A 13583-nucleotide genomic window follows, 5' to 3' on the forward strand; every position below is an offset into this window, starting at 1 on the left:
CAACAGTCCATGCAAGAGCTCTGAGCGGCACTGTGTTTTGGGCTGCATGACTCTACTGCCCTGAGATCTCTCTGACTAGCTCAGGGAGGAAGGCAGATGCATCATCAAGAGGCTTACCAGTCACTTCTCAAACTTCATATAAAAAGAGTCCAGAGGCCAGCATTCTACTTCCTAAATATTTCCCCCTCCCTTTTCTTTCTTTCTTTCTCGTTACACCTAACGTCTCTTTTAGACATTGAAAAAATGCAGTAATTGGACTCTTGTATCATCTTGCTCTGATTCTTCCAACTGTTCACAGGAAGGTATGTGAAGGTATCCAAAATGTCTATTGGATCATGTCATTTTCATCCTTGAAAGTCTCCAGGGTCTTCTCTTCAGGGGCATTTAGAATAGATATACCTTTTTGACATGATTAATACTCTCAATCATTTGGACCCTGCTTATCTTTAAGGCATTATTTCTTTAGCTTTCTATCACCTCCGCCCCCTGCTTACCATCCTATACTCCATGCTCTGGTCATACTAAACTACATTCTGTTTCCCAAACACTATGTGATCTTTTTAGGTCTTCATGCTTACTCTTCTCTTTGCCTGTAATAAGCATCACAGTCACCTGTATTCCTTCTCTTCATTTGCTTCTCATCTTGGCTGTTACTTTCTACAGGAAACTTTTCCTGACCCCTTAAATTGGATTAAATCCTCCTTCCATGCATTTCCTTTATACTTTCAGTTTCCCCCATCATAGCATTCACTACACAATGCTGTAATTACCAATCAATTTGTCTTTCTTTCTGGGCTGTAAATTCTGTTCAAAGGACCTATATCTTTTCTCTCGTTTACCTCTCCAAAGCTTTGTAGAGTACCCAGAACACAGAGAGTGCTCAGCAAATCTTTATTAAATCAATCATTCAATCAATGAAACATACAGAGAGAGTAAGAGGGTGAGCAGTCAAGAGTAGTCAAAAAAGTAGATAGAGATAGGAGAGGGGAGACGAAGGAGTTGTCAGCCACATGGAATACTTGCAGAATTGCTGATGGTTCGTTGCACCTACTTTGAAATGAATCATTTATTGATGTATCCTGAACAGGCAATGAATGATGTTCCAGTCACATGTGGGGTCTGGTGGTTTAACTGCTTTATCCTCTCCTCCTTACCTTCCCATCTATCCTTATGATAAGCTTCTATTAACTGTGGTGACCTGGACATATTTCTATTCTGAAAGTCTGATAAAGTGTCACTAGTACTAAAGTCAAAGAAAAATAATGCCACCCCTGGACTCCCCCAAACACTTAATTCAGTATTTCCTATATGCCTTATATACGCTTATGACAGCACAACCTGGATAGGATAGTTGTGTAAAAGGCTGTTCTTCTCATAAAGGAGCTTATAGTTGAAAAAGCAGTTCATCCAAAATCAAGTATTAATAAGTAGTATTCAGTTAAGGGCAAATTAAGAGAAAAAAGCAAAATCAAAAGAAAAAGATTTAAACTCAGAAGAAGATGAACTCAGTGTGAGATGAGGCTATGAAGAAAGCTCCAAGGAAGAGGTGATATTGAAAGAAACTCTGAAATAATTGAATTACTTACATAGACCTGATAAGGGGATAACAGAGGACCAAATGGTTGTATGGCATCACCAACTCAATGGCTGTGAGTTTGAGCAAACTCCTGGAGATGGTGAAGGACAGGGAAGCCTGGTGTGCTGCAGTCCATGGGGTCACATAGAGTTGGACATGACAGAGTGACTGAAACTGAACTGAACTTAATGCCTATTCTCTTCTGATAAGAATTAATGCATTATTCTTATAAGCATGCTATTTGTCTTGTGTGTGTATGTGCTCAGTCCTGTCTGACTCCTTGTGACCCCACGGACTGCAGCACTCCAGGCTCCTCTCCATGGAATTTTCCCAGGCAAGAATCCTGGAGATGGTTACCATGCCCTCCTCCAGGGGATCTTCCCACCCCAGGGATCCATCTGATGTCTCCTGTGTCTCCTACATTGTAGATGGATTCTATACCATTGAGGCACTGTTCTGGTAACTGTTCCTTTAAGAATGCTATATTTAAGGCAGTGGCAGGCAGTGGCCATGAGGATGAGATTTTGGGAGCCCTCTGGCAGAGAGCTCTCCTCACTCTCCTGCCACAGAGGCCATGAGGGTGAGAGACCAGAGCTGTGTAACACTGAGATGTCTGCCCAAGGAAAACTCCAAGTTCAGTTTAAATTTGTATTGGTTGGTAATGGTGGTACTGGAAAAACTGCATTTTTGAAATGTCATCTGACTGGTGAATTTGAGAAGTATGTAGCCACATTGGGTGTTGAGGTCCATCCTCATGTGTTCCATATCAACAGAGGACCTGTTATATTCAACGCATGGGATACAGCTGACCAGGAGAAATTTGGTGGATTGGGAGATTGCTATTATATACAAGTTCAGTGTTCCATTATAATGTTTGATGCAACATCAAGAGTTGCTTAGAAGAATGTGCCTAACTGGCAGAAAGATCTGGTACCAGTATGTGAGAACACCCCTATTGTGCTGTGTGACAAGGTGGATATTAAGGACGGAAAGGTTAAGGCAATGTCTTCCACCAAAAGAAGCCTCTTCGGTATTATGACATTGCTGCCAAAGGTAACTATAATTTTGAAAAGCTCTTCCTCTGGCTTGCTAGAAAGCTGATCAGAGTCCCTAACTTGGAGCTTGTTACCATGCCTGCTCTCACCTCCACCAGAAATGGTCATGGACCCAGCCTTGGCAGCACAGTACAAGCATGATTTGGAGGCTGCTCAGACAACTGCTCTCCCGGATGAAGATGATGATCTGTGAGAAAGTGAAGCTGGGGCCCGGTGTCAGAAGTCTAGTTCACAGGCAACTGCTCTGTGATGTTAGTGGTGCAGTGTGTTTGCCACTTTATTATATAGCTAAGCAGCGCATGTGCTTAATCTTTGGATGCTGAAGCAGATGGATGGACATCAGAGTGAATGTGGCAGTTAAAAAAAAAAAAAACCTTCATTTATTTTGGGCCTGCATATTTAGGTGTTTGGATCACAGTCGTTTTCTCCTCGAGTTTCAAATATAACACTGCCATAGCCACATAACAATATTGAGAGGTAGAATCTTGTTAGTTACTGTCATTCCCATTCCTTTTCATTTAGAATAAGAATAAACTTGTATTTTGAATAAATGAAAAGAATGCTGTATGTATTATGCCACAGACACTTAGCATCTAAGACTCCTTATCAATATAAACAAGCAGAAGGGAACTCCCACTAAACTGAAACCAGCTGCTTAACACAATTGGAGCAGCTTCATCTTTTAACTGCAAACCTGAAAGGGAAAATATTTGTTTAATCAGCAATTCCTATAATTTTGTTCTAACAGATGGGAAGCCAACAACAGTATGTTTGCCAGCCTACACAAATTTGATTTTGAATAGTTCCTCATCCTTACCATCACCATCTCTCCTGCCTGCCAAAGCCGAAGAACTCATTTGAAACAAAAACAAACAAACAAAAAATAGGTAGGAATTTCTGGATACTTGAAAAAAGTTATCTCTAAATCTTATGATGCCTTTCTGCCAATGGTAATTGGTGGCAATAGGCATCACTGATCAGGACCTAATTAAGATGAAGGATCAGGAAGATTCTGAAGAAGGAATACTCTGTCTGGACAGAGGAAACACATTTATTGAGGTTAATCAAGGAGAATTATTTAGGGGGAAGAAAAGAACAATATTTGGGGAATAGCAATGAAAACTAGGGCATTAGGTATAGTCAGTAAGCCATCAATTCAGTTCAGTCACTCAGTCGTGTCCAACTCTTTGCAACCCCATGAACCACAGCACACCAGACCTCCCTGTCCATCACCAACTCCTGGAGTCTACCCAAACCCATGTTCTTGAGTCAGTGATGCCATCCAACCATCTCATCCTCTGTCATCTCCTTCTCCTCCTGCCCTCAATCCCTCCCAGCATCAGGGTCTTTTCAAATGAGTCAGCTCTTTGCATGAGGTGGCCAAAGTACTGGAGTTTCAGCTTCAACATCAGTCCTTCCAATGAACACCCAGGACTGATCTCCTTTAAGACGGACTGGTTGGATCTCCTTGCAGTCCAAGGGACTCTTAAGAGTCTTCTCCACTGCCACAGTTCAAAAGCATCGATTCTTCTGTGCTCAGCTTTCTTTGTAGTCCAACTCTCGTATCCATACATGACCACTGGAAAAACCACAGCCTTGACTGGATGGACCTTTGTGGACAAAGTAATGTCTCTGCTTTATAATATGATCTCTAGGTTGGTCATAACTTTCCTTCCAAGGAGTAGGCGTCTTTTAATTTCATGGCTACAATCACCATCTGCAGTGATTTTGGAGCCCCCCAAAATAGTCTAACTGTTTCTACTGTTTCCCCATCTATTTGCCATGAAGTGATGGGACCAGATGCCATGATCTTAGTTTTCTGAATGTTGAGCTTTAAGCCAACTTTTTCACTCTCTTCTCTCACTTTCATCAAAAGTCTCTTTAGTTCTTCTTTACTTTCTGCCATAAGGGTGGTATCATCTGCATATCTGAGGTTATTGATATTTCTCCTGGCAATCTTGATTCCAGCTTGTGCTTCATCCAGTCCAGCATTTCTCATGAGGTACTCTGCATATAAGTTAAATAAGCAGGGTGACAATATACAGCCTTGACATACTCCTTTCCTATTTGGAGCCAGTCTGTTGTTCCCTGTCCAGTTCTAACTGTTGCTTCCTGACGTGCATACAGGTTTCTTAAGATGCAGGTCAGGTGGTCTGGTGTTCCCATATCCTTCAGAATTTTCCACAGTTTATTGTGATCCACCCAGTCAAAGGCTTTGGCATAGTCAATAAAGCAGAAATAGGTGTTTTTCTGGAACTCTCTTGCTTTTTCAATGATTCCGTGGATGTTGGCAATTTGATCTCTGGTCCTCTGCCTTTTCTAAACCAGCTTGAACATCTGGAAGTTCATGATACACGTATTGCTGAAGCCTGGCTTGGAGAATTTTGAGCATTACTTTACTAGTGTGTGAGATGAGTGCAATTGTGCAGTAAGCCATAGCTATGAACTAAAGCATCTATTGATGCCTGGAATAATATAGGTCACCTGCTCAAAGCAAAGTAAAACAAAAGAAACATGGGTGTCCTATAAGAAAGAAAAATGGAAGGAAGAGTTCAACCCTAAGATGATGTCTAACATTTGAGAGAAAGTGATTTGAATATCTGGTATGTAAAGAAATTAAAAAGTGAACTGCTTGCTCAGAGTCTTACAGAATTAGATGAAGAGCTGGCAGTTGGCTCAAAGTCACCTCAGCTCTTGGAATGGTATTCTTTCCATGGTCCATGCTGTTTCTCCATACTGTAGGTTTAATTTTGTCTTTCCCAACAGGAAACCAATCAAAGTCACACATGGATTGTGGATCACACATTTCCCCTTCCCCTAATGGTCGTTGGTTCACCCATCAGCCTGGGGAAGGTAGTCTCAATATTCACTAAACATATCCTGGTTGTCAAATGTTTGCTCATTCACAGGGTCATCTCACAGGTTAGTCAGGGTCACCCTGTCCCTTGACATACACAAATACTTACTTAAAATTGATTGAAACTTACCATTTAGTCTCTCGGGAACTCTAAAATCCTCATAATTTCTGCAAATTCAGCAGGATTCTTATTTTTAGGCTTGCTTCAAATTCTGATTTCTTGATTCCATTTGGTCTCCCTTACCCTTACCTCTTGTGGCTATTGTCTTTTCTTGATCCCACACCAACACAGAAGAGGAACCCAGCCCGTTTCTCTAACATGCCACAACATAGCAGCCAGCTAGATACTTGTTGGGGTAACAAAACTAACAGTAGGAGCAGATAGAGAAAGTTTCTACTGGTAGCATCATGCTGCTAACTGTTTCATTGTTAATATCTGATGTTTTTAAATTCTTCCACAATCTTCATTCATTACAACCTCTCATTGTACACTTCTTTATAGTCATCATCTATTCCAAATTTCTGAACCTCTCTCTACAGCTTTTCCTCTATTCTGTTTTCAGAGGTCACCAAAAATCAGGTCATTTCTATGTACAGCATTTCTATGTACAAAATCTTCAAATCTTTGATTACTTGTCCTTCTCCAAACAATGACCTGGGATATCCAGGAAGGAAGAGAAAATGGGAGATCAACCAATGTGACACAGAGTGACCTAAAAAAGGGCATTTTTCTATAGAAAAGACCTTCTGTTTCAGAGAGAAAGGGCAAGCCTCTGAAGAAAGAAATAGCCTTAATTGACATTTTTTATGCCTTTATATTTTATCTGCTATATGCCACACAATGAAGTTCTGAGAAAATAGTCTGAGATGAGATCTTTTGTAAAGTAAAATATAAATAAATAAATAAATAATTTTAAAAATCCAATATTTTTTTTTCCCATCAAATAAAGCAGATTGCCAGAACTTGACCTCAGTTCTCTGTACAGGCATCAACAAAGGAAGTGTTCAGGTTCTGAGTACATGAAAATGAGTGTTTATTTCAATGAGAAAAGATGGATTCATATAAGAGGTCTGTACAAACAAAGGAGAAGCTTAAGTTTCATTAGTTTTTTTTTTTTTTTTTTGAGTTAGTGAGCCACTAATAGTTTATTACTTAGAATGACCCCTCCTCATTTGGCCAACAGAAATCCTATGCATATTTATTTATTTATTTTTGGCCATGGGGGGCATATGGGAGTTTAGTTCCACAACTATTGATTAAACCTGTCCCCCTCACATTGGAAGCACAGAGACTTAACCACTGGACTTTGAGGGATGTCCCACATTAGCTTCTTAGTAAATCCACCTTAATGTTGTACCCTCTTCCCAGTTCATTTAGAGCTTAGCCAGGTACATAAACTTAACTATATTAGAAAGAAAACATCCCCCAAGTCAGCCTGACCCAGGCTACCCAGACTTATTATACTTCTAGGAAACTATTGCGTGTGCAAACTTGATGGTGATAAGTAAAAATTAAAATTAAAAATTGGCATAGTTGAAATACAACTTAATAATATTAGTGCAAGCTTCCTCCCATGCTGGCTGTCCTTTTAAAAGAATTGTTTCATAAACAATCTTCTTGAGAAATAACAACTTAAGCAAATAGTCTTTTTCATAAAAATTATAATAATAATCAGTAATTATTAAGCTCTTATTAAATGCTAGGCATTGAGCTAAAAGCTTTTCATGTATTACTGAACTTAATCTTTACAATAACTCTTTGAAGTACCAACTGTTTTTATTTTCCAATTTACAGATAAGATTATTAAGGTTGATAGACTTTTTTATTTTTCCAAGGCACAGAGACCAGGTCCGTTTCCCAACAAAGGGATCTTTCATAGCAGAGGTCAACTGATAACCATTACATAATTCTGTCCTTTGACTAACAGGAAACTCAGCACCTCCATGAGAAACCTACTTCATCTGTAGTACTCAGAGAGAGAGACAGAGACAGACAGACAGAAAGATTTTTGCTTTGGGATTAGATACTTTTCCAATAGAGTTTGTCCAATCAAATGGGGATGTAAAGAACAAGGCCAGCTCTTTTCCAGTGCTACCCCTAAGTCTTTTCTTTCTATGGGCAACGTTTCTCAGTGTTTTGCAATCTCCTTCCTAGAATGTCAGCACCATGTGGGCAGAAACCAAATCTTGTTCTCTGCTGTATGCCCAGTACTTGGAATAGTGCTCATTCAGAGAGAGAAGGGACCAGAAGGGCACTGTGAAGGACACAGTGTCACTTGTGTGGTGTTTCTGACAAAAAGCCACAACCTGAATCCAATCTTAAAGACACACCAGATAGATCTAAGCTAAGGGGCATTCTATGAAGTAACTGACCTATCCTCTTCAAAATGTCAGTGTCACTAAATACAATTAAAAAAGTGAAGAATTGTCCTGATAAGAGATACTAAAGAGACACAGCAATGACATGTGGTGGGTGATCTAGGGTTTTCTTTTGTCTTATGAGATATTAATTGAATAACTGGTGAAATGTAAAAACAAAACAAATCAATAGAATATTACATCATTATTAATTTCCTGATTTCAATAAGTGTGTGATTATAGAACATGGTGTTTCTCAAATCTTTTAAAAAATTATTGTATCCTGTCTGCCAAAAAGAAATTAAATAAAGTGATATTTAAGTTAATTTCTCCTTAATAAGAGAAACTGAAAGGTAGGAAATATGATTTTGTTGGATATAGCTGAGCTTTGGAAAGCCAGAGGTCATATGTAGTATCTCTGGTTTTCTTTTTTTCCCTCTCATAGAATCAATTTTTTCCCCTTGAAGGTGACATCGCCTCTACTGAGAATAGAAAATATAAGAGAATATCCTTGTTTTTAGAAAATACACACTGAAGAATTCAGGGAACATCACGTCTGTAAATGTCTTCCAGCAGTTTAAAAAAAGATGTAGATAGAAATTATATAAACATACATATATATATGAGCACACTTACATTTGTGTGTGTGTGTGTTTGTGTGTGTGTGTGTGTGTATGAGTGACAGAGAAAGTATGGAGTGGGGGCTATAAAGCAAACATGGTAAAATATTAACATTTAAGAAATACAAGTGAAAAGTATATGGGGCATAAGGACCTACATGAGGACCTAGCAATGAGATCTTAAAAATAAATTTTTGCATATGCAATTCATTGATTTTCAATAAGATGATTCAAAGGGAAAATGAGAGTTTTAAGCAAATGATGTTAGGAAAATTTGATATCCACATACAACAGATCCTTACTTTACACTATATGCAAAACACAAATCAAAATAAATCGAGGACCTAAGCATAAGAGTTAAAACTATAAAACTCTTAGAAGACAGAAAAAAATCTTTGTGACATTGGATTTAGTAGTGACTCCTTGGATATGCATGAGATGCGCAGGCAACAAAAGAGAAAATAGACAAATTAGGCTTTATCAAAATTTAAAACTTCTGTGTATCAAAGAAAAATATAAAGAGTGAAAAGGCAACCCACATAAAGAGAAAAAATATTTGCACAGCATGTATCTGACAGAGTATTGATATCTAGAATGTATATATGTGTGTATGTGTGTAAATATGTATATATACAAATATACATATATGTATGTATACATATACACACACATATATATACGCGCATATGTATAGTCTTCAAAAATGGACAAAGATTTGAATAGAAATTTCTCCAAAGAAGATAAACAATGGCCAATATAAGTACCTGAAAAGATATTCAATATCACTAGCTAGCCATCAGAAAAAGGTAAATTAAACCCACAAAGAGGTACCATTTCACATCCATTAGCATGGTTAATATATAATTTTTTAAAAAACAAAAAATAATACGTGTTGATGAGGATGTGGAGAAATTGGAGTCTTATTTATTATTGGTGGAAGTGTAAAATGATAAAGCAACTGTGGAAAACAGTTTGGTGGCTCCTCAAAAAACTTAAACATAAAGTTATTGTATAATCCAGAAATTTCACTCCTAAGCATATACTTAGAAAAAAATGAAAACAAGGACTCAGATACTTGTACACCAATGTTCACAGCATATTCACACTAGCCAAAAGGTGGAAACAACCCAAAATGTTCATGCAGAGATAAATGGGTAATCAAACTGTTGTATGTACATACAATGGAATATTTTTCATTTGTAAAAAGAAAAGAAATTCCGATACATGCTGCAATATGGATTGAACTTAACAACATCTTGCTAAATGAAATAGGCCAGACAAGAAAGGACAAATATATGATTCCACTTATGTGAAGTACCTAGGATATGCAACTTTATAGAAATATAAAGTAGACTTTACCAGGGGTTGGGAGAGGGGGAAACAAAAGAATTATTGTTTAATTGGTATAGAGTTTCTGTTTGGAATAATGAAAAGTTCAGAAAACATACAGTGGTGGCAATTACATGACTTCATGAAAGCATTTAATACTACTGATATATACTTATTAATAGAAATGGATAAAATGGTGAATTTTATATTATGCATCTTTTACCATAATAAATTGTTTAAAGTATATGGAAATTTTTGTACTATTCCTGCAACTTTTCTGTAAATCTGAAATTACATAAAAATAAAAACATATGAATAAAAAGAAAACCTCCTCAAAACCTGCCAGTTTGTGATGATGTAGTCACAATAGCTTCCAGGGCTTTCGAGGTAGTGCTAGTGGTAAAGAATCTGCCTGCCAATGCAGAAGATACAAGAAATGCATGTTCAATCCTTGGGTCATGAAGCTCCCCTGGAGGAGGAAATGGCAACCTTCTCCAGTATTCTTGCCTGGAAAATCTCATGGACAGAGCAGCCTGGCAGGCTTCTGTTCATGGGACTGCAAAGAATCAGACATGACTGAGCGACTGAAAAACAACAACAACATCGCAATAGCTGGTACATATCTTCTTTGAAAAGAGTATACAATCCTATAGGACTAATCTCAGATCTTTCCTTTAAAGAACTGACTCTATCAAATTTGTTTCTAAAAGAATCCCACTCCTGCCCCAGGGCGATCTTTTCTTCCTGTCCAGTTGAGCATCTCATTTTCACTTGGGGCTCCTTTTCTACCCAGGAGTTCTGTGGTGGCAGAAGTTGATTTCAGTTGGCACAGATGGACTGAGGCAGAAGGGTTTTCGAGGGGCTTGACAATGCCCTCTCTATGCCCAATTGGCAAACCATGCTCCTCAATTTTATGTGGATGTTGAAAAACTGTATTGTCTTGGACCGGGTGCTGCAGAACAGAGGCTTTAGTAACAGGTTGGAGTGTAGAGTTTTTCTAGAATGTCAACAGGAGATAAGATGAAAATTATCCGACCAGCTTCATGACTTATGTTTACCATATGTTCTATCTCCACATAGAGCTTATTGTATTTTGGAGTTTACAGAAGACTTACAAAAACATATTTTATTTATATGTGATAGAGGAATCAAAGACCTTATGAGGGTATTTTTTCCTATCTTACTTGTTTAGGTCTATCAACTCAATTCCAGGGAAATCTTTAGACAAGTTTGTTTATTGAGGGTAATGAACAAAGGCTTGTGGCCTCTATACTTCCCTTTGTCTCTCATAGCTCATAGTGATGATGTCATTGCAATAGATGGTACATATGTCCTTTGAGAAGAGCGTGCAATCCTATAGGACAAATCTCAGATCTATTCCTTAAAGAGACAGCATTAAAGAGAGCTCTCCTGGGCAGTTTACCCTCAAAGTCAGAGAATTTTCCACACACAGTTGGGTATGGCAGGTGATAAATAAATACGGTGTCAATCATAGTCTGTTGAACTGACTTGGCTTTCCTGAGTCTCTCTTGTAATTCCTATTTGGGTAGAAAGTAGAAAACGTGACTGATGTAAATACCACTTTTTGTGTTGCATCCTTCACAACCTCCAGTCACCTTTTCATAAGAAAAGGGCCAAATCTCCACTGGCTTAATGTCCCCACAGTTGTCATCTTAAATGCGGAGGTTAAAATCTTATGAACGTATCTCCTTTTAAGATAGAGATGGGAGTTTAATAATTGTGTGCTTGTCTGTTTTTATTTTAGAAAAATATAAGGAATAAAACCTTCTTCTGGCTAGATATGACTGACAGTACACATCTATCTATAATTTACTAAATCAAAGTGTACCTTTCAAACAAAGCATATCCAGTGAGACCTTTGCTTCTCTTTCCAAAAGATGTAATAATCATAAGAAGATTCTTAAGGATATTCCTCATATGAAGATGAAACCAGCTCTACTTTCAAAGCCAGATCGTCATGAATGAAAATTTCAGAATATTTTTCTGTGTGACCAGTTGTTTCTCTATAGAATTTGTACTTTTGTCAGAACTCATATCTGGAGGGAAACCAGAAAAATGACTTCTATACTATAGGAGAAGAGAAATCTTTTATTTATTTATTGTTTTAGCTACAGATATTTTTATAGCACTTTAAATATCTAATCTCATAACTAATTTAATTTAATCTTCATAAAGACTCTGTGAGGTAGCATTTTTCTCGTTTCTATTTTATAAATGAGGAAACCAAAGTTCAAGAAATATTTAACTTCCTGAAAGTCACTCAATAATAAAGGGGTAGAGGATTAAGAGGCACAAACTATTAGATATAAAATAAGCTATAAGGATATGTTATACAACATGAGAAACCTAGCAAATACTTTATAATAGCTATAAATGGAATATGAGCTTCTCAGGTGGCTCAGTGGGTAAAGAACTTGCCTGCAATGCAGAAGACACCAGAGATATGGGTTCAGTTCCTGGGTTGGGAAGATCCCCTGGAGGAGGGCACAGCAACCCAGTCCAGTATTCTTGCCTGGAGAATCCCATGGACAGAGAAGCCTGGCAGGCTACAGTCCATAGGTCTCAAAGAGTCAGGCATGCCCGAAGTGACAACACAGCATAAATAACCTTTCAAAATTGTAAGCCACCATATGGTACACTTGTAATTAATATTATACATGATCTATACTTTTATTAAAAAAAGTGGGGCAGGGTGCTGAATCTTTGAAATAAAGTCACTGCTCCTTCCATGACAGTACTTCTCACATGGAAGTAACCTAAACCAGGGCCTGAAGAATAATAGTCAAGGCTGATTTCCCCACAGCATTTTCTCTTTCTGGCAAGTAGGCCCCAGACCATTTCTCATTCTCTTGAACTAAAGATAAAAGTGTTACAACATAGCAGTCAAGCCAGCTCTCTTTTCTCTGGCCATAAGGATTACTGGTGCTCAAAAAATCATTTCCCCACCTTTTTCTGCCACTTCTTCCTGTCTCCACTCCAACTGTCGTCTCCCTCTATTAAAATCCCTTCAGTATCTCCCTGGTTTTTCTAGGTTGGGAGCTTCCACCCAACTGGACTCAGTACCTACTTGCCTGTACCTCCCTTCTAAGTGAATCCCAAGAGCTGGAGGACAGTCAATGAGTGTAGCATCCTAACAAGGGGAGACACAACACCCAGCTTCTTAGGCCCTTCTTCCAAAGACAAGCTCTTTTTCTAGCTGACTAGGGTCAAGTCTAGATGATAAATGCATAGAGAAATGAAGAAACATGTTTGTTTTCTCCTTGAACATTTCTGCCAGCGTTTTCCTGCTTTCTCCTGAGGAAGACTGAGCATGTTAGACAAAAAAACAGACTCAGTGTCTTCCTCAGTGTACAGCCTCACTGACACTTACTGTCTGGGCTGCCAGGTCTTGGGACAAGACTGAAAATAGGGCGTGGAAATAGGAAGGACTGGAAGCTCATCAGAAAACTGACATGGTTCATGATGTAGGTCACCTCTGGCCTTTTTCCTTTATTTTTAATTTTTTTGGCCATGCTATGAGGAATGTGGGATCTTGCAGGACCAGAGATGGAACCTGTGCACCCTGCAGTGGAAGCCCACAGTCTTACCACTGCACCACCAGAGAAGTCCCTTGACCTTGTCCCTTTAAAAAAGGAACCTGCCGAAGACTTCCCAGTGGAAGTCAGTGGAGCAGGTCTGGTAGTCAGCTATGATCTGAAGTGTGTGTTCATGACTCAACCACCCTGAGAATTCATCACTGCAAGGGGCATGGCTATTTTGACCATTAT

The 13583-nt window shown here is 38.5% G+C and overlaps 1 pseudogene; it reads left to right on the plus strand.

Annotated features, from left to right (window-relative positions):
• On the plus strand, positions 2186–2838 carry LOC102169148 (annotated as a pseudogene).

Source organism: Capra hircus, chromosome 3, assembly GCF_001704415.2.
Source record: "Capra hircus breed San Clemente chromosome 3, ASM170441v1, whole genome shotgun sequence".
Classification (NCBI taxonomy): Eukaryota; Metazoa; Chordata; class Mammalia; order Artiodactyla; family Bovidae; genus Capra; species Capra hircus.